We start from the raw sequence: 21,405 nt of genomic DNA, 5'->3' as shown, positions 1-21,405 counted from the left end.
CACCTCCAGTCTTCAGGAAAGGCAGAGAAAATGAACCATATTTTAAAAGAAAACTTTAGCAAGGCTGTGAAGAAACTCATGAACCCTGAACCAACCTGCTTCCTATTGCACTACTCAGGGTCTGTGTAGCCCCCCAGGAGTGGTCTGAGGCTTAGCCCATTTGCAATGACCTATGGGAGGCCTTTTCTGACTACTGACACTCTACTGGATGAGGACCTGAGCCAGACCCTGAGGTACAGTATTAATCTAGGATGAGTTCAGAAGGCAATCCAGGACTATAACCATAAGGCACTGCCAACTCCCACTAAAACTGCAGAGGAAGGAGCAATTCCTTCACAAATAAACCCTGGAACCAAGTTCTTCTCAAAACCTGGAAAGAGGGGTGCCCCAGAGACCAAGTATTGCCAAAATGAAAGGGCCTCTATAAAATAGTTTTAATCACTCCCAGTGCTGTCAAACTGCAAGGGATATCCAGTTCCCTTTCTCCAGACTAAAGTTTTTACCTCCAGAAATCCCACAGGTCACAACAGAAGAATACATCTGTGAGTCGGTGGAAGATCTGAGATACCTTCTCAGAAAACAGGCATCATCAACAGTTAAGTAAAATGATGTAGTGGACTGGCCCCTATTTGAAGCCTTAACGGGCCTTGGGACCTCTCGTTTCCTAGGCTAATGTGGTTCTTAGCGACTGTCTGGCCCTTGTTTGCCTTCTGGCAGAACAAAGCAGAGTGGCTTCATAATTTTGGCAGGAGCAATATCACTTCCCTTATTTGGTTAACAGTTAAGGAAGCCCAAATTAACCCTGGTTCCTTCCCTTTCTAGGCCCTTTAATGGCTATTGCTCTTATTCTCCTTTTTAGCCTTTGTGTGTCTAACCTTTTGATTAAGTCTGTGTCTTTTAGGCTCCAACAGTTTGAAGTAAGGCACATGATGGCTCAAGGAATGCAGCTCATTCCAGTGCAAAGTGGGCCAGGTGCCTATAGTCCTTGGAACTGACAGCGAGGGACTGACTACATCTCTAGGATAGGCTAGGGTCTGTAGCTCCTGCCCATCAGGAAGAAGTTTCAGCAGAAGAGACCTTCAGTTCCTTACCCCTTAAGAATAAGGGTGTGGAGTCACTCAGTGGGGAATGAGACAGGTTGGGACCTGGGGAACCTTTAGTGCAATGCTTGCACATGGACATACCTCTCCTCAAGCAACAGAATAAAGAAACTGTATGGGGCTAAAAATAATTGCATGCATGAACAGCTGGGGCAAATTCTGGACAAAAACATACAAATAGACCAAAAACACCAAACTGCCACTTTTGAAGATCCTAGACCCAAAACAGGGTACCGTGCAGGCCTCCTGCACACACCACCACCTCGGGGGAGACAAAACACCTGAGCCACTCCTCTGGCTCCAGCCCTGGGCACACCCCTACCCTCACCTTACATAACAGGGATCCCCAACCCTGGGGACACAGATCACTCCGTGGCCTGTTAGGAAACTGAGCCACACAGCAAGGGAGCCAGCAAAGCTTCATCTGTATTTCAAGCTGTTTCCCATCACTCCCATTACCACCTGACCTCCACCTCCTATCAGATCAGCAAGGGCATTACATTCTCATAGGAATGCAAATGCCGCTGTGAACTGGGGCTGTGAGAGATCTAGGTTGCGGGCTTCTTTTGAGAATCAGCCCAAAACCATTCCTCAGCCCCATCCTGCCCTTGTCCGTGGAAAAACTGTCCTCCACAAAATCAGTCCCCTGCTGCCAAAAAGGCTGCGGACTACTGCCATAAAAGGAAAAAACTCACCCTGGAACCTTGCTCAAGGAACAAGCAAGGGAAACTGTTGTTTGTTTTTGCTCCATCCTGCTACAGCAGGGGTCCCAATAAAGCCTTGCCTCAATTTCCTATCTGGCTGCTAGTCAATTTCTATTGATTGGGGAAGGCCACAAACCTTGGTCAGTGACAAGATGAGTTACTTTTTCTCTTACCTTCCTACTATTTGCAAATGAGACCCATAACTGGCCAACAGAGCTCACCTCTCTGACACCCCAGTCCCCATCCTGCAAGCCTAAGGCATCTCATCACAGGAAGCCAGGTTTCTATTACTGAGTGTAGGCCTATTTAAATTATAACCTATAGGAATGCACTTCCTTCCCAAGAACATCAGTTCAGTTCAGTCACTCAGTCATGTCCAACTCTTTGCAACCCCATGGACTGTAGCATGCCAGGCTTCCCTGTCCATCACCAACTCCTGGAGCTTACTCAGATTCATGTCCATAGAGTTGGTGATGCTATCCAACCATCTTGTCTTCTGTCATCCCCTTCTCCTCCCTCCTTCAATCTTTCCCAGCATTGGGGTCTTTTCAGACGAGTCAGTTCTTTGCATCAGGTGGCCAAAGTATTGGAGTTTCAACTTCAGCATCAGTCCTTCCAATGAACATTCGGGACTGATTTCCTTTAGGATTACCTGGTTTGATATCCTTGCAGTCCAACAGCCTCTCAAGAGTCTTCTCCAACACCACAATTCAAAAGCATCAATTCTTCAGCACTCAGCTTTCTTTATGGTCCAACTCTCATATCCATGCATGACTACTGGAAAAACCATAGCCTTGACTAGATGGACCTTTGTTGGCAAAGGGTCATAGCTCTTCCAAGGAGCAAGCATCTTTTAATTTCATGGCTGCAGTCCCCATCTGCAGTGATTTTGCAACCCAAGAAAATAAAGTCTGTCACTGTTTCCATTGTTTCCCCATCTCTTTGCCATGAAGTGATGGGACCAGATGCCATGATCTTAATTTTCTGAATGTTGAGCTTTAAGCCAGCTTTTTCATTATCCTCTTTCACTTTCATCAAGAGGCTCTTTAGTTCCTCTTCACTTTCTGCCATAAGGGTGGTGTCATCTGTATATCAGAGGTTTTTGATATTTCTCTCGGCAATCTTGATTCCAGCTTGTGCTTCATCCAGCCCAGCATTTCACATGATGTACTCTGCATATAAGTTAAATAAACAGGGTGACAATATAAAGCCTTGACATACTCCTTTCCCGATTTGGAACCAGTCCATTGTTCCATGTCCGGTTCTAACTGTTGCTTCTTGACCTGCATACAGATTTCTCACGAGGCAGGTCAGGTGGTCTGGTACTCCCATCTGTTGAAGAATTTTCCAGTTTGCTGTGATGCACACAGTCAAAGGCTTTGGCACAGTCAATAAAGTAGATGTTTTTCTGGAACTCTTACTTTTTCTATGATCCAACAGATGTTGGCGATTTGATTTCTGGTTCCTCCGGCTTTTCTAAATCCAGGTTGAACATCTGAAAGTTCATGGTTCACATACTGTTGAAGCCTTGCTTGGAGAATTTTGAGCACCACTTTGCTAGTGTGTGAGACGAGTGCAACTGTGCAGTAGTTTGAACATTCTTTGGCATTGCCTTTCTTTGGGATTGGAATGAAAACTGACCTTTTCCAGTCCTGTGGCCACTGCTGAGTTTTCCATACTTGCTGGCATATTGAGTGCAGCACTTTCACAGCATCATCTTTTAGATTTGAAATAGCTCAACTGGAATTCCATCACCTCCACTAGCTTTGTTCATAGTGATGCTTCCTAAGGCCCACTTGACTTTGCATTCCAGGATGCCTGGCTCTGGGTGAGTGATCACACCATCGTGGCTATCTGGTAAATTAAGATCTCTTTTTTATAGTTCTTCTGTGTATTCTTGCCACCTCTTCTTAATCTCTTCTGCTCCTGTTAGGTTCATACTGTTTCTGTCCTTTATTGTACCAAGAACGTAAAAGTCAAATTAAAGCATAAATAAGAGCACTGATTTCAGTGTTCCTCTGAAGTCACTGCTGCTGCCTTCTCGGTGCAGGGATCCTTTGGCATCCCAGCCCTGCTGGCTCTTCCTGTATAAGCTCAGGTCAGGATGAGGGTGGTCTGGGGCACAAAGGCCACCGAACTGACAGCAGTACATGAGCGTGGCTGAACAACACTGCAAGCCTAGAAGGCTTAGGAAGGCAAGAAAAACTTAAATCTGGCTCACAGAGTATTTTCTTCCCCTTTATAAATGTTCAGCTAGTGCCTTCTGGGATCCATCTTTCACAAGTGCGTTATACAGAGATCACTTTCGGCTTAGTTACTTATCGCTCACGTTTTCCATTGACCAGGGCGCCCATGCCCCACTGCCGCAAGACTCCATTGGCTAAAATCGTTGCAAGTCCGTTGGCCAATTCCCGGCCGCTGCGTTGCCCGGAGACAGCATCCTGCCTAGCAATGGGAGGTTCACGGTCGCCATTGGCAGTGATTCTCATTAAATTTTTCCTCAGAAGAAAAAGTATTTTCCCTCAGTCACCTCTGTCACGTTGCAAGCCTTATACTTGAGCGAATTTTAATGTCTCCCTTTTTTACCTTTAAAATAATTCTTGTTTCTGTGTCTTAGTTTTCATCCTGCAGCATTTTTTAAGTTTCTTAGACTGTCAGATATTAGTCACCAGAAGCAAGGTTTCATAGGCCCAGTCTAACCTAATGTAGAGATTGGCATCTGGACGGCTGCCAGATATTGTAGACATGACCAGTCAGTGACAGAACGTGTGTTTGGCCCACATCTCCAAGAGATGTCTGTTTCCTTTCAGACAGTGTGTGCTTCCCATCCATGCTGAATGCGTTCAGATATTTTCCAATGGTCTTCAGCGGCCTGAGAATTTACTAATGAAACACCAGATTCATTAGTATGTAAATTATGTGTTCATTTGTATGCCCTATTATAAACTGGTTTATAAATTCATAAGCTTAATTCTATTTTTGAAAGCTATTATTTTTGTCAAAAAAGTTAAAAGCTCTTACAGCTTTTTTCAGATTTTTTTTCAACTGCATTTTTAAAAAATTTTATTTTTGGCTGCTCTGGGTCTTCATCACTGTGCACAAGCTTTCTCTAGTTGCACTAGTGGTGGCTACTCTCTAGTTACAGTGGGCCAGCTTCTACTTGCAGTGGCTTCTCTTGTTGCGAAGCATGAGCTTTAGGCATGTAGGCTCAGTAGCTGTGGGGCAAGGGCTTAGTTGCCCTGCAGCATGTGGAATCTTCCTGGACCAGGGATTAAACCCCTGTCCCCTGTATTAGCAGGTGGATTCTTAACCACAGGACCACCAGGGAAGTCCTCTACTGCTTTGTGATCTATAAGTGATACACAACTATTGAATTTATGTTAAACCTACAATTTGTTAAATTTTACACATGTATATTCCCATTAAAATATTTTTGACTCAAGACAGTAAACATCAAGCACCTCTGTAATATATTCTTCTCGTTTTCCTTGCCCCCCACCACACACTCCCACCACAGCCCTACGCAACTGGCGATCCGCTTTCTACCAATAACACTTAATATTTATCACACAGATTTTTAATACATGGAATCATACACTAGATAACTTCTCTTTTCCTTTTCTGGACTGCCACTCAAAATAATCATTTTGGGATTTATCCGTGGTGTTGTATTAATTTGTTCCTTTTTATTGCTGGGTTGTATTCTGTTTGTTAATCTATTACCTGGACATGCGCCACTTGTTAATTCATTATCTTGGAAAACAGATATGGAAAATGAGTGTTCTAATTAGACGTGCCCAAATCCACAATTTCTAACACTGCCCAACAACTACAAAACACAAAGTTGCCAACTTCTTTTTTTTTTTTTTTTTTTGCTGTTCCAAGTTGCTTGTGGGATCTTAGTTCCCCAACCAGGAATTGAACCCAGGCCTTCGGCAGTGAAAGGGCAAAGTCCTAATCACTGGACTGCCAGGGAATTCCCCAGATCTTTCTAGAAGCAGTAAAATCCACTGGAGATTTTTCAAGGGCATGGTGGCTAATTTAAGATTTCTATAGATGCTATTTTGTGTCTGCTGTGCTGAACATCTCCAGACCTCCTGTTATTTCACACATGGCTATTTCAGCTAGTTAATATCCTTCCTGTCAATTTTCGACCTGGACCTGACTTTTAAGAACAGTCAAGGAACATATCCATATGGCAGCCTCCCTGGGCTTCATTTCTGTTGCCATTTTTTTCTCATAGTTATTCCAGATGGGAGTGTATTAAATTAATGTGCACGGACTGAGTCACAGAGAAGCAAGAAGTTTTACAGTCATGACCTTTTACTTTATTACTAACATGACTATGAATTAATCCTTGAAAATGAAGTTAACCATATAAAATAATCCAGTTTAATCTTTTTAAGCAGACAACTCAGTGCACAAGACAATGTCAATTGATGTAATCTCAAAGAGAAAACATCAATTTAAAAATATTTTCTAACAAAAATGAACTATTTTGTTAGGCAGGTACTTTTCTAAACTGTTAGTGGAATTGTGAATTCTTACAGCCATCCTGAAAGGCAGTTTCATAACATGTATCTAGCGCCTTAACAATATTCATATTGTTTTACTATGTAAAATTCCACTTCCAGAAATCTATCCTAAAGATTTAAGGAGGAGTGCATTCAGAGACTTGATATAAGAATTGTAATGGAACAGTATTTATGAAACTGGAAATGTGGCATTTGATCTATAGTAAGGAAACTATTCAATCATTATATATCTTTACAGTGGAATATTGGACTGCTCCTAAAATGTATGCTTCAAAGACATTTAAGGATATGGAAAAGGCTCATGAACTAATGTTAAGTAGAAAAAGAGTGAAAACCAGGAGTTTCTCTACAGCATCCTTGAAACTACAGAGAAAGAAAAATTGCTGCAGGAAAATTTTTATCCACAGAAGGTGGAAAATAGATGGGGAAACAATACAAACAGTGAGAGACTTTATTTTTGGGGGCTCCAAAATCACTGCAGATGGTGACTGCAGCCATGAAATTAAAAGACGCTTGCTCCTTGGAAGAAAAGCTATGACCAACCTAGATAGCATATTAAAAAGCAGAGACATTACTTTGCCAACAAAGGTCCGTCTAGTCAAAGGTAAGGTTTTTCCAGTAGTCATGCATGGATGTGAGAGTTGGAATGTGAAGAAAGCTGAGCACTGAAGAATTGATGCTTTTGAACTGTGTTGTTGGAGAAGACTCTTGAGAGTCTCTTGGACTGCAAGGAGATCCAACCAGTCCATCCTGAATATTCATTGGAAGGACTGATGCTGAAGTAGAAACTCCAATACTTTGGCCACCTGATGCAAAGAACTGACTCATTTGAAAAGACCCTGATGCTGGGAAAGACTGAAGGAGGGAGGAGAAGGGGATGACAGAGGATGATATCGTTGAATGGCATCACCAACTCTATGGACATGAATTTGAGTAAGCTCCAGGAGTTGGTGATGGACAGGGAAGCCTGGCGTGCTGCAGTCCATGGGGTCTCAGAGTCGAACAAAACTGAGCGACTGAACTGAACTGAACTCACTCTTAGACAGTGAAATGATTTCTGACTCCAGGCAAAAGCAGCGTCTTTTGTTCATGAGCTCTGCATACACCCACATTTCCCCCTCCCCGCCAGGTGCTCCTTCTGGAGCCGGGTCAACACAGAACACCAAGGCAAACAGAGGAGCTGGGAAAGAGCAAGCACTACCGATTTTCCATCTCATTTCTCCTGTTGGAACATCCAGCCCCAGCTCTGACTTTCATGGGGCCAGTGGCTGTGTGTTCTGAGCATGCCCTCAGCTGTGGTGCACTGCTCTTGGGAGCCATGTTCACTTTCAGTTCCCTGCTGGTCACTCCACCCCAATGGCCCCTGCTTTGGGGGTTAGATGCAGTGGAATAGAGGAAGCCAGCTGTCTCAAGAGCAAGAATGGAAGGTTTGAGGAACAGCCATGATTTTCCAGGTTGGACCTTCCTGTATGCACTTTCCTACAACATTAAAAGACGTGTTCCCCCAGATCTGAAAGAGACACGTGTACCCCAATGTTCATCGCAGCACTGTTTATAATAGCCAGGACATGGAAGCAACCAAGATGCCCATCAGCAGACGAATGGATAAGGAAGCTATGGTACATATACACTATGGAATATTACTCAGCCATTAAAAAGAATTCATTTGAATCAGTTCTAATGAGATGGATGAAACTGGAGCCCATTATACAGAGTGAAGTAAGCCAGAAAGATAAAGACCATTACAGTATACTAACACATATATATGGAATTTAAAAAGATGGTAACAATAACCCTATATGCAAAACAGAAAAAGGGACACAGATGTACAGAACAGACTTTTGGACTCTGTAGGAGAAGGCGAGGATGGGATGTTCTGAGAGAATAGCATTGAAACAAATATACTATCAAGGGTGAAACAGATCACCAGCCCAGGTTGGATGCATGAGACAAGTGCTCAGGGCTGGTGCACTGGGAAGACCCAGAGGGATGGGATGGAGAGGGAGGCGGGCGAGGGAATCGGGATGGGGAACACATGTAAATCCATGGCTGATTCATGTCAATGTATGGCAAAAACCACTACAATATTGTAAAGTAATTAGCCTCCAACTAATAAAAATAAATGGAAAAAATAAATAAATAAAAGACGTGTTTCCTTACTGCAATTATATTCCTTTATTATGTTTTTATAATACATAAAATATATAAATATATATATATATTTATATAAATTTATATGTCTATAAATTATATATATATATATATATAATATGTAAAAAACTTTTATACAAGCTTTTTGGGTTGGCCTCAACATTACTTATGGCACCACTTATAACATTTGAAAAAAGAAATATTTTCCAGATAATGAAAAACTTTTATTTTATGTGGCATTTAAAGATGGTCCGTACTGGATGATACTATGATATAATTAGAGATCTTTCCTAGGAACGATAGGGGTTCAGGAAGCATATTTTGCCCTCTCCAGAAGATATTAGCTGACTCTTCTGTTGCTGCTTCTATTCTGAGTAGCAGTACTGCACTCGTCAGTTTGGAAAGGGCCCATCCACTTGTGGGGAGGTTTTGATACCACTATAACTTTTATTTTTGAACTCTAAATCCTTCTTTTAACATATTTGTATCGTTAAAGAAAGAAAGAACAAGCCTGAAATGGAGTCAATTGTGCTAAGCCCCACATCAGCAAAGCAAGACTTAATACCTAGCCCAATTGCAGTTCAGCCACTCCCAGGAATGTGGCCTTTAACCAGTCAATATGAAATTTCTTGGCAAGCACCAGGGAGGTAATCTGCCTCCCTGCCTTCCCTCAAAGGAAGGTGATGTTGCCTGAAATAACCCTTCCTTTTGTTTATGACTTTCTTGTCCCACTCTCTTTCTGCCTTTAAAAACTTTCCATTTGTACAGTGCCTTGGAGCTCCATCCTAGTTGCTAGATGGGATGCTGTCCCATTTGTAAATGTTGAAGCCTACTAGATCTTCAAATTTACTCAGTTGAATTTTTTTTAACAATATATATACTAATGAAGCAAAGAAACATGTTAAATAAATCAATATGATTTTCTCTAGTAAAGCCAATGAATTAAAGATTAAAAAAAAAAATCCGGAGAAGGAAATGGCAACCCACTCCAGAATTCTTGCCTGGAGAATCCCATGGACAGAGGAGCCTGGTGGGCTACAGTCCATGGGGTCGCAGAGAGTCAGACTCGACTGAGCAGCTAACTCTTAGGCTTCCCTGCTGGCTCAGACGGTAAAGAATTCGCCTGCAGTGTGTGAGACCTGGCCTCGATCTCTGGGCTGGGAAGATCCCCTGGAGAAGGAAATGGCAACCCACTCCAGAATTCTTGCCTGGAGAATTCCATGGACAGAGGAGCCTGGAGGGCTACAGTCTATAGGGTCACAAAGGGTTGGACACGACTGAGCGACTTTCACTTTTTCATTTTTCATCCAGTGAAGCTGATCCAGGTTCCTTGGTCAAGTGATGCCCTCTTACAAACATGATGCTAAGGGCACGTTTGAAAACAGGGAATAGACGGTGTTCAGTTTTGGGGGGGATAGGTGCTGTCCTCAAGGGTCGATGGTCTTCTAAATCACAACTGTGTCTTGCCTATTTTCCCATGTCTTCTTTTTAACCCAAATGGTGGTGGACAGCTTGCCTTGTTTATCACTTTTGACTTATGTGTTCATGATGTATTGTTACAAAATGTTTCCTTAAGTCAAGTGAGAAGTGAGAGTCTTAAGGAGCTGTATATGATTAAAGAAAATCAAAAGGACTCTCCTTCCCAATGAATCTGATTCAGTATAGAAACTTAAATAAAAACTAATGTCTTCCTAAAAAATAATAAAAAAAAATCCTTCATTTTCCTGGGTTATATTCTCAAAAACAGAAGTAAATTCAATGAGTACTCATTACTGACCTCAGTATGCTTTGTGTAAGATAACATCAAAACAGCTGAAGAAACTAAAGTCCTGGTGTCAGAACTCAAAGTATGTGTGCTCTGTTGGAATCAGAAAGAAATCAGAGGGTCAAGAATCAAGATGGACATCTCATCACTTAAGGCATACATACATCCAGACATTGATCTCATGCCTGCATTTTATCTTTTTGGCTATTTGTTTATTCATTTATTTTTTTGGCTGTACTGCTTCTTTGTTGCCACGTGGGTTTTTCTCTAGTTGTAGAGAGCAGGGGCTACTCTGTAGTTGCAGTGGGTGGGCTTCTCACTGCGGTGACTTATGTTGCAGAGCACAGGCTCTAGGGCACATGAGCCTCAGTACTTGAGGTGTGAGGACTCAGTAGTTGCAATTCCCAGGCTCTAGAGCACAAGCTCAGTAGTTGTGGTGCACAGGTCTAGTTGCTCCACGGTATGTAGGATCTTCCCAGACCAGGGATGCAAGTCCTGTCTCCTGCACTGGCAGGCAGATTCTTTACCATTGAGCCACCAGGGAAGCCCTCATAGCTGTATTTTAAAACTTAGTCGTGAATAAGATATTATAATCTAAAACTCACTAGTTTATAACTAACAGCTGAAATAAGTTTAAAAAGACCTCTTCCCCCATTTTTTCCTCTAAGTCCTGCTGCTGCTGCCAAGTTGCTTCAGTCGTGTCCGACTCTGTGTGACCCCACAGACAGCAGCCCACCAGGCTCCCCCGTCCCTGGGATTCTCCAGGCAAGAACACTGGAGTGGGTTGCCATTTCCTTCTCCAATGCAGGAAAGTGAAAAGTGAAAGTGAAGTTGCTCAGTTGTGTCCGACTCTTCTCGACCACATGGACTGCAGCCCACCAGGCTCCTCCGTCCATGGGATTCGCCGGCAAGAGGACTGGAGTGGGTTGCCATTGCCTCCTCCGAGTACAGTGTTGTTAGTGAAATCCTAAAACATGTATTGTTTCCATCCTACATGCAGATGTTGGAACAGGAAAAATCTACAGAATGTGTGATGACACACACTCAAGATTATACAAGTTTGGCTGCAAAAACCCTCACAAAATGTACTTTATATGCACTAAGTATATTGTTGTTATATGCATTACATATGAGATTGTGTTAGATTATATGACTCAGTTAAAGATGGGCTCCTGTATTGAAAGCATATAGTGTGGATGTGTCACAGCATATGATGGCCAAATTTCATTGTTTGTGTAGTAGACACTGGAACTGAATCAAAACACCATTTAAAAGGACTCAGTTGGTGACTAATATTATTGGTTATAATGATTTATCAAGGTAATTCTTCCCATGGCCCACAGACACCTGTCTCGGCACCTTTATATCCCACTGGGTTGATAGGAGGAAGGATATTTGAAGGAGTATTCTCTGCTGGTGATCACCTGTGTGATTGGAAATCTTTCCTGTACAACAGAACAAACACCACAGCAGCAGACCTTTCCCTCCCAGGGGGCTCTCCTGATTCAGTCTTTCATAGAACTATTTCTCCTTCTGGTGAGTTCTGGCATTCTTTCTTTCAAGGAACTGGTCTACTTCATCTAGGTCTTCATTCTGTAGGCATAGGGTTGTTCATACTATTCCTAATTCTTTTACTGTCCGTAAGATGAGTAGTGATGGCTCTTCTTTCCTGATTGTTAGTAATTTCTAGCCTTTTTTTTCTTCCTTACACAGCTTGTTTAGACATTTTATCTTTACAAAGAACAACTGTTGGTTTCATTGATTTTGTCTATTGTTTTCCTGTTCTCAATTTCATCCACTTCAAATCTAATTTTAATTCTTTATTTCCTTCATCTTACTCTCTGTTTGTTTTTGTGTTTAGTTTTCTAGTTACCTATATTAGGGATTCCCTGGTAGCTCAGATGGTAAAGAATCTGCCTGCAATACTGGAGACCCAGGTTCAATCCCTGGGTTGAGAAGATTCCCTGGAGAAGGGAATGGCAACCCATTCCAATATTCTTGCCTAGAGAATCCTATGGACAGAGGAGCCTGGTAGGCTACAGTCCCTGGGTTCCCAAAGAGTTGGACACAACTGATGATAACACTTTCACACTTTTACTTTCAAGGTGGTAAATTAATGATTTTAGTTCTTTTTTCTTTTCTAGTATATTCATTCAATATTATAAATTTCTTTCTAAACACTGCTTTCACTGCATCTCATGAATTTTGATAAGCTGTATTTTCACTTTCAGTTTGAAATATTTAAAAAATATTTCTGGAGAGAATTCTTCTTTAACCCATTTGTTATTTAGAAGTGTGTTCATATTTCCAAGTATTTGGGGATTTTCCAACTATCTACTGATTTCTAGCTCAATTCCATTGTAGTCTGAGAACATATTTTGCATGATTTACTTTCATTTAAATATGTTCAAGTGTGTTTTATTGCCCAGAATGTGGCGAATCTTGGTGAATGTTCCCTACAAACTTGAGAAGAATTCCATTGTAGTCTGAGAACATATTTTGCATGATTTACTTTCATTTAAATATGTTCAAGTGTGTTTTATTGCCCAGAATGTGGCGAATCTTGGTGAATGTTCCCTACAAACTTGAGAAGAATGTGATTTCTGCCCTTGTTGGATGATGTAGTCTGTAAACGTCTATTAAGTCCAGCTGATTGACGGTGCTGTTCAGTTCAACTATGCCTTTCCTGGATTTGCCCATTACTGGTAGTCGTTGGAAAAGATCCTGATGCTGGGAGGGATTGGGGGCAGGAGAAGGGGATGACAGAGGATGAGATGGCTGGATGGCATCACCGACTCGATGGGCATGAGTTTGAGTAAACTCCGGGAGTTTGTGATGGACAGGGAGGCCTGGCGTGCTGCGATTCATGGGGTCGCAAAGTCAGACACGACTGAGCGACTGAACTGAACTGAACTGATAGTGTTGAAATCTCCAAATATAATAGTGGATTAATCTACTTCTCCTTGCAACTCTATCAGTTGTTCCCTCACATATTTTGATGTTGTTGTTAGTATATATACCTTAATACCTCTGATAATTTACTTTGCTCTGAAGTCTTTGTATGAAATTAATATAACTACTCATTTCTTTTTGATTAGTGTTAATGTAGTATATCTTTCTCCATTCATTTACCATTAATGTATCTGTGTCTTAATAATAAAAGGTTTCTTGTAGTCATCAGTTAGGTCTTGATTTAACTCACAAGGATAGTCTCTTCTAATTGATGACAACAAGATAGACAATAGATTATTGATATAGCTGGGTTAATATATACCATTTGTTTTCTATGCACTATTCTGTTTTTTCCTTTTTTATCATATTCTTTTTCTACCATCTTTAATAGAGGATTCTACAAGATTACTCTCCTCTCAGCATATTATACTTAAATCTTTTTATACTGATTGCCCTAGAGTTTGCTACAAGTACTTATAACTAATCAAGTTCGTTTTCAAATAACACTGTACTGCCTTATGGTAACACAAGAATCTTAAAATACTCCCAATTCCTTCTTCCTAGCTTCTATTACAGCTATGATTACTAACTACATTGTTGCTATTATTTTAAACAAACTGTTATCTCTTTGAAGAATAGGAAAAAAAAATGGTTTTCATTTTACCTTCACTTATTTCTTCTCTAATAATCTTCATTTAGATCTGAGTTTCTAACCTTTATCATTTTCTTTCTCTCTAAAAAACTTTTGATATTTCTCACAAGGCAGGATGATTGGCAACAAATCCTCTCAATTTTTTCCTGAAAAAGTATTTACTTCTCCTTCACTTTGTTTTGGCTGCACTGGGTCTTAGTCATCGCATATAGGATCTAGTTCCCTGACCAGGGATTGAACCCTAGTCCTCTGCATTGGGAGCATGGTCTTAGCCACTGGACCATCAGGGAAGTCCCTCTCCTTCACTTTTTTTTTTTTTTTTAACAGTTTAGTGTAATTTATTTTATTTAACAATTTAGGAAGTTCACAGCCATCAGCAGTTACAGTGCAATTTCAGGTGCAATTGGGAATTCAGGAATCTCCCTGGAGCTGTTAGTGTAGTGAACCTTGTATCTCCTTCACTTTTGAAGGATAACTTTTCAGGGTACAGGATTCTAATTTGGTGGGGCTTTTTTTTTTCTTTTTTCTTTTTCTTTCAACGCTTTAGATATTTCACTCCATTCTCTTCTTCCTTCTGTGGTTTTTGAAGAGAAATCTGAAGCAATTCTTGTGCTGATTCTCAATAGGTAAGATTTTTTTTTTCTTACTTGCCTCAGGGTTTTCTCTAATTTTTGTTTTCTTTATATATGTCTCGTGATTTGGGGGATATTTATTCTGCTTGGTGTTTTTTGAGATTCCTGTGGTTTGGTGTCATTATTTTGGAAAGTCTCAGCCATCATTATTTCAAATATTTTTTGTTCTTTTCTCTCTCCCCTCCTGTTGGTGTTTCCTTTACATGTATGCTACACCTGTTATTTCATCAAGGTTCTTTGATAGTCTCTTTCATTTAAAACATTTTTCTCTTTTCATTTCTGCTTTGGAAATTCCTTTTGGCATATCTTTACAAGTGCATTGATTCTCTCCTTTGATGTATACAGTCTGTTGATGAGCCCATCAAAGGCATCCTTGATCTCTGGTTTTTGTTTTGTTTTTACATTTAGCACTTCATTTTGATTCTTTCTTAGAACTTCCACTTCTGTTTATATTACCCATTTAAGAACTTGCCTGCCACTGCAGGAGATGTAAGAGACGGAAAATCAATCCCTGGGTCAATAAGATCCCCTGGAGGAGGGCATGACAACCCACTTCAGTATTCTTACCTGGAGAATCCCATGGACAGAGGAGCCTGATGGGCTACAGTCCATAGGGTCGCAAAAAATCAGATACAACTGAAGCAACTTAGCATGTATGTTGTCCACTTTTTCCATTAGAGCCCTTGTACTTCCAAAATCTATGCCATGTCCAAGTATGAACCTGATGCTTACCCTGTCTCTTCAACCCGTTTTTGTCTTTTAGTCTTCCTTGTAGATTTTTGGTTGAAAGTGGAACATGACATATTGGGTAAAAGAAATTGAGGTAAATAGGCTTTTAGTGTGAGGTTTTATGTTTATCTGGTTAGAAGGTACTTACTTACTGTTTGCTATAGGTGTAGGTAATAGAGGCTAAAATCTTCTCTCTGGTGTATTTCTTACTGTTTCCCCTTTTGTCCTTGGGTTTCCCTAGAAACTACTTCTTAAGGTCTGAGTTCTGCAGTTCTTGCAGCTATAATCCCCTCTTATGATACAGGGTCCCTAATGGAGTGTAGTTATTGTGTGGGGCTGGGGAGGCACTCTATATAACTTATGACTAAGTCTCAGTATTTAATTGAGTCTGTATTCCTGGGCTATGATCTTACAAGTGTTTCTCAGGTTTTGTTCTATTCCTTGCTCCCCTACCTCAGGTGAGATAGGCAGGCTAGAGAAGACTAGAATTGGGTGTTTCCCTTCCCACGTGTGCCAGGCAGGCTGGAGGAGGTTGAAATTGGGGTTTTTCCTTCCCCTATGTCATGTAGGTACCAGTTAACCGCAATAGGTTAAATTCTAGTAGAACAGTTTCCCTTGGAGGGCAGACTTTTGTTAAGGAGAACAGAATACTCAGGGTGTATTCAAAATGGTTACTTTTCTCCTACCCCTACAAGGAGTACATGGAACGCTTTGGTCACTGGGGGTAAAATTCATGAGTATAAAGGCGCCTCTAAACCTGGCACTCTCTGGAGTTGTTAACTTTCAAGCTTGCCTACACTGAGCCTCCAGAAATTTTCCAATTAAATTGTAGTTTTAATATCCTGGTACTGCCTCCAGTTCCTTGGTCAGGGAGATCCCCTGGAGGAGGGCACAGCAACCCATTTCAGTATTCTTGCCTGGAGAATCCCCTGGACAGAGGAGCCTGGCGGGCTACAGTCCAGAGGGTCGCAAAGAACAGGACACATCTGAAGCAACCTAGCAGGCACTCAGGCACTGCCTCCAGTAGTGGCTTCTGCACAAGTAAGTTTTGATTCCCTTTATTTGCCTGTCTCTACAATTTTAGGATCGATTATCTATTAGATCTGAGAAGAACGGTTGATTCCCAGCTTATTCAGCTTTTTTCTTGTTGTGAGGCTGGGAGAGACAACTTGAAACTCATTACACACTGCCTGGAATCTAGAAATCAGTTTTTCTGTTTTTAAAGGATACGGGTGAACATGACAAATTTGCCTGCAGGTCAGGTTGCCAGCTACAGCTGTTGAATCAGTGCTGAATGAGGGGGGCAAAGAGAACACTGGCTACCTCTATTAACTCCCTGGACCTCCCAGGACATAAGGGTCATCCTGCTTCAAATTACCAACACTGCTGCTCTCTCTTCAGTGTATTCCAATTCAGAAGTTATATCTTTATCTTTCCAACAATTAATTCAATTTCACACCCAGGCTTTTCATATGAAGTCACAGACTGAGACAAAAGCATTTTTACAAAAATTTCAGAGACTCACCGTATCTCCTACTTTCACCTGTGTGGGCCACTGAAGGGGGAGTGAGAAAGCAGTGCACTTAATCAAGTGATAATTATTCTCATGATTCAAGACTGTCTTACTCCAACAAGAAAATTCAGCTGAACAAAGCAGAATTAAACTTTGTTTTCATCCCTTAGGATTCTTTCTGGATAGCCACCTGGAAGGGATAACACTCAGGCCTGCTTATTGTTGCTCATCAGTGAAACAAGGAAGCACCATTCCAGGGAACGGTTAGGGTGGAAACCTAAAAAATAGTCTGTTTAATCTCACATATTTCCCTACCACTTTTTTCTCTTTTTTTTAACTTTATTTACTTATTTTTGTCTGTGCTGGGTCTTCACAGCTGTACTCAGGTTTTCTCTAGTTGCAGCAAGCAAGGGATATTCTTTGTTGTGGTGTGAGGGCTTCTCATTGTGGTGGCCTCTCTTATTGCAGAGCACAGGCTCTAGCGCACGAAGGCTTCAGTAGTCATGGCTTATAAACTCTAGAGCATTGCCCCCACAGCACGTGGAATCTTCCCAGACCAGGGATTGAACCCATGTCCCCTGCACTAGCAGGCAGATTCTTAACCACTGGTCCACAAGGGAAGTTCCCTACCATTTTTTCTTAAGTATTATTCAGGAGTCAGGCAAGTAGAGATTTAAAAACAGCAGAGTTTGGAAACTGGGGTAGGCAGAATAGTGACCTCCAACTATGTCCACTTCCTATTCTCTGTGAATATGTTCCCTTACACAGCAAAAGTAACTCTTTATGTGATGAAATTATGAACCTTTAGATAGGGAGAGTACTCTGGATTATCCAGGTGGGTACAATTTAATCACAAGTGTCCTTATAGGTGAAAGATAGAGGTACTTGTCAGAAACAGAGACATAGCATGTTGAAAAACACTTAGCTGGGCAATGCTGGCTTTGAAGATGGAGGAAGAAGCCATGGGCCAAGGAATGCTGGAAAAGACAAGGAAACATATTCTCCCCTAGAAACTCCAGGAGGAACACATTCTGCCAATACCTTGATTTTAGCCCAACGAGACCCATTTTGGACTTCTAACCTCAAAAACTGTTAAATTTGTATTATTCTAAGCCATGAATTTGCAATAATTAGTTACAGCAGTAATGGGAAATTAATATAGTAACCAAACAATCCAATTTAGGTGAGTAGAAGAGGAAACGATGAAGGAGTTTGGTAGGTCCCTTGAATACCTTGACTATCAGTCATTGTTGTATAAACTTTGTTACAAAAAATGGATCATTGTTGGATGGCAAATGGGCCAATCAAAAACACGTGTTCACGTGCACCCCAATGTTCATCACAGCACTGTTTATAATAGCCAGGACATGGAAGCAACCTAGATGCCCATCGGCAGATGAATGGATAAGGAAGCTGTGGTACATATATACCATGGAATATTACTCAGCCATTAAAAAGAATTCATTTGAATCAGTTCTAATGAGATGGATGAAACTGGAGCCCATTATACAGAGTGAAGTAAGCCAGAAAGATAAAGACCATTACAGTATACTAACACATATATATGGAATTAAGAAAGATGGTAACGATAACCCTATATGCAAAACAGAAAAAGAGACACAGATGTACAGAACAGACTTTCGGACTATGTGGGAGAAGGCGAGGGTGGGATGTTTCGAGAGAACAGCATCGAAACATGTATATTATCTAATGTGAAACAGATCACCAGCCCAGGTTGGATGCATGAGACAAGTGCTCAGGCCTGGTGCAATGGGAAGACCCAGAGGGATCGGGTAAAGAGGGAGGTGGGAGGGGGGATCGGGATGGGAAATACATGTAAATCCATGGCTGATTCATGTCAATGTATGACAAAAACCACTACAATACTGTAAAGTAATTAGCCTCCAACTAATAAAAATAAATGAAAAAAAAACAACAACAAAAACATGTGTTCAGTTTCATTTCATTTCAAAGGCCAAGTCAATGTGTCCAGAATTGGCTGATCAGATGAAAAACCACCTTCTTCTGAAAAAATGTCAACAGTGGTGAGACATCACTGGCAGCCCTGAGAAGGGGTCAAAGGACAGATCGTTTCCCAGGAATAGGGAGGTCAGCACCCCAAGTCATGTGTCCTCTTTTAACACAAAATCAGTGGGGCAACTTTTGCCAGGAGATACAAGTCCCCCTCAACAGAACAAAGCATAAGCTTTGCCACCTCCCAAGTTACCTGCTGGCTTCTACATCAGGAACATAAAATCCTTTACGTCTGCCAGCCTATGATGGGGGGTACCCTGGAATTTCGAGGGTGATTTCTATTGCAGGTGGTAGTCAGTGATCAGGAAGGGGCAGGCTTGAGAGCTTAATTCTGTTTGTTGTCATAAAAAATGGTGGTTTAGCCGCTAAGTCGTGTCCGACTCTTGCGACCCCATGGACTGTGCCCTGCCAGGTTCCTCTGTCCCTAGGATTTTCCAGGCAAGAATACCGGAGTGTGTTGCCATGCCCTCCTCCAGAGGATCTTCCCAGCACAGGGATTGAGCCCAGGTCTCCTGCGCTGCAAGCAGATTCTTTACCAATTGAGCTACCAGAGAAGCCCCAATACATCTATAACTGATCTAGACAGTCTGAAGCAGTGCTGTGCTTAGTCGCTCAGTTGTCTCTGATTCTTTGCAACCCCATGGACTGTAGCCCACCAGGCTCCTCTGTCCATGGGGATTCTCCAGGCAAGAATACTGGAGTGGGTTGCCATGCCCTTTGCCAGGGAATCTTCCCAACACAGGGATCGAGCCCAGGTCTCCTGCATTGCAGGTAGATTCTATACCATCTGAGCCACCAGGAAAGCCCAAGAACACTGAAGTGGGTAGCCTATCCCTTCTCCAGGGTATCTTCCCAATCCAAGAATTGAAACTGGGTCTCCTGCATTGCAGGCAGATTCTTCACCAGCTGAGCTATCAGGGAAGCCCCAGACAGTATGATAAGCTGCCACCATTTGTAATAGACTGCAGCCCCAAAAACTAATGTCCTTAATCTGTCGGTCTACTCTTCAAAGTGACAGATCAGACAACTACACCACTGGCAACAATTTGAGGATCAAAAAAAATCAAGGTGAAAAAAAAAAAAAAATCAAAGTGAGTATTGGCCAGAGCTCTGAGAACAGTCTTCAGTTCTGGCCATTAAGTAGAGTATGACTGCTTTCATATCTACATAGCTGGTGAGCCACTGGGACCTGCTCGACACCAAAACCAAACCATGAGTGAATTAAGTCCAGACTTTAAGAGAATGTCTGTGCATCAAGGACCCTATTGACCCAGTGAATTTGCTTGAGGTGAAAGGGGTTGGGGGTGGGGGTGGGGGGGTGGAAGAGCAGAGAGGATAAGGTTTCAACCTGACAGTAGCTGCCAGTTCTTGTAAAGCCAAGTTGCTGCTGGAGCTAGACCAGCCATGTTATGGAGTATGGTATTTTCACTTGAACAAAAAGGCCTGATTAGCCTCTCAATAGTGTCTCCAATACCCAAAATGTCCAATAGGGTGCTGTGATCTGATTCTCTTCCATCTAAAAGAGGAATTTTCAATTCTGGCCTTTCCTATGTACTGAATCTGAGACTAACAAGAGAGATGCACTTTTTTTTTACCACTAGCTGACACGGGACTTTAGCCTGAGTTGGCTCACTGTCCCCGAGGTTCAGAAAACTGTCACCCATGAACAGTGGGTTGTTCCTTCGGCTCAGCTTCATCCTGGTTCTATGAAAGGTCTGCCTTGTGTAGACTGAAAAAAGCCCTCAAAGAACTCACGATGCCAGGCTAAGCCCTGGTTCAGAGAACGAGTGCAGTAGCCTAAGTCCCCCACAAAATAATACTGAGAAACAGTCTCAGAGAAAAAATATTTACATTTTCTTATTTGAAGGGGAAAATGTAATGAACGAAAACGGTAAAAACTACAAATGATGTAAGATGGCTCCCTCACTCCCGTGACTGCTACTCTTTCTTCAGAAGGCATTTCCTGTCCTTTCACATTGTTTTTGTGAGCCTATGGACCCATTTATTCTTACACAAACGGGTGGCTACTTCCCTGTCGACGTCCTGGTCGGTCAGACGTGGCCTCGCTGCTCTGAACCACACGGCCCGAGGCCGCACGGTCGGCTCCCAGGACTCGGCACCTTCACTTTCACGCGCCCAGCACGGACGATCGCAGATCATTCTCCTTTGGAACACTCACCGCAGCGCCACCAGATCCCAAAACGCGGAATCGCCTGAGTCCAGGAAACGTGCGTTTAAAACGGAAAGAGCATCACCGCCTCCAAGAGGTGCCGACCAATGCGGAGATGCTCGCGCTTCCCAGAGCTCTCCCAGGGAAAACTGGCTTTGGACAATTTCAACTTGCATGTACCTCGTCAGATGTAAGGCAGACCGTCGCTTCGCACTTCTAAACGCCATCTACACTTCCAACGCAGCTTTGGGAATTTGCTTCGGTGCCCAATGCTCGTTACTCTGTCCCCTTTGCGCGGACTTAACATGAGGCTGACCTCAGCTACTTCCGAGATCCGCGAACACCAAGTCGTCCCGGCCAGCATCAAAGATGGCATCCAAGCCCACAGCCTATCCTCTGCGCACGCTCTGCTAGCCTCCACGTGTCCACTCTCGATGCCCGTCCCCCAGGTTCCACTCTAGCCGCCGC

The 21,405-nt window shown here is 42.2% G+C and overlaps 1 long non-coding RNA gene across 1 annotated transcript in view; it reads right to left on the bottom strand.

The window, feature by feature from the left end:
* The window catches only part of LOC133056651 (uncharacterized), a 56,267-nt gene extending 34,880 nt beyond the window's left edge, over positions 1 to 21,387 (bottom strand). The window contains exon 1 of the long non-coding RNA XR_009692863.1: positions 21,118 to 21,387. This is a non-coding gene — a long non-coding RNA (uncharacterized LOC133056651). The remainder of the gene's footprint in view (positions 1 to 21,117) is intronic.
* Between the last annotated feature and the right edge of the window lie 18 nt (positions 21,388 to 21,405).

Source organism: Dama dama, chromosome 5, assembly GCF_033118175.1.
Source record: "Dama dama isolate Ldn47 chromosome 5, ASM3311817v1, whole genome shotgun sequence".
Classification (NCBI taxonomy): Eukaryota; Metazoa; Chordata; class Mammalia; order Artiodactyla; family Cervidae; genus Dama; species Dama dama.
This window is presented reverse-complemented; position numbering and strand designations above follow the sequence as displayed.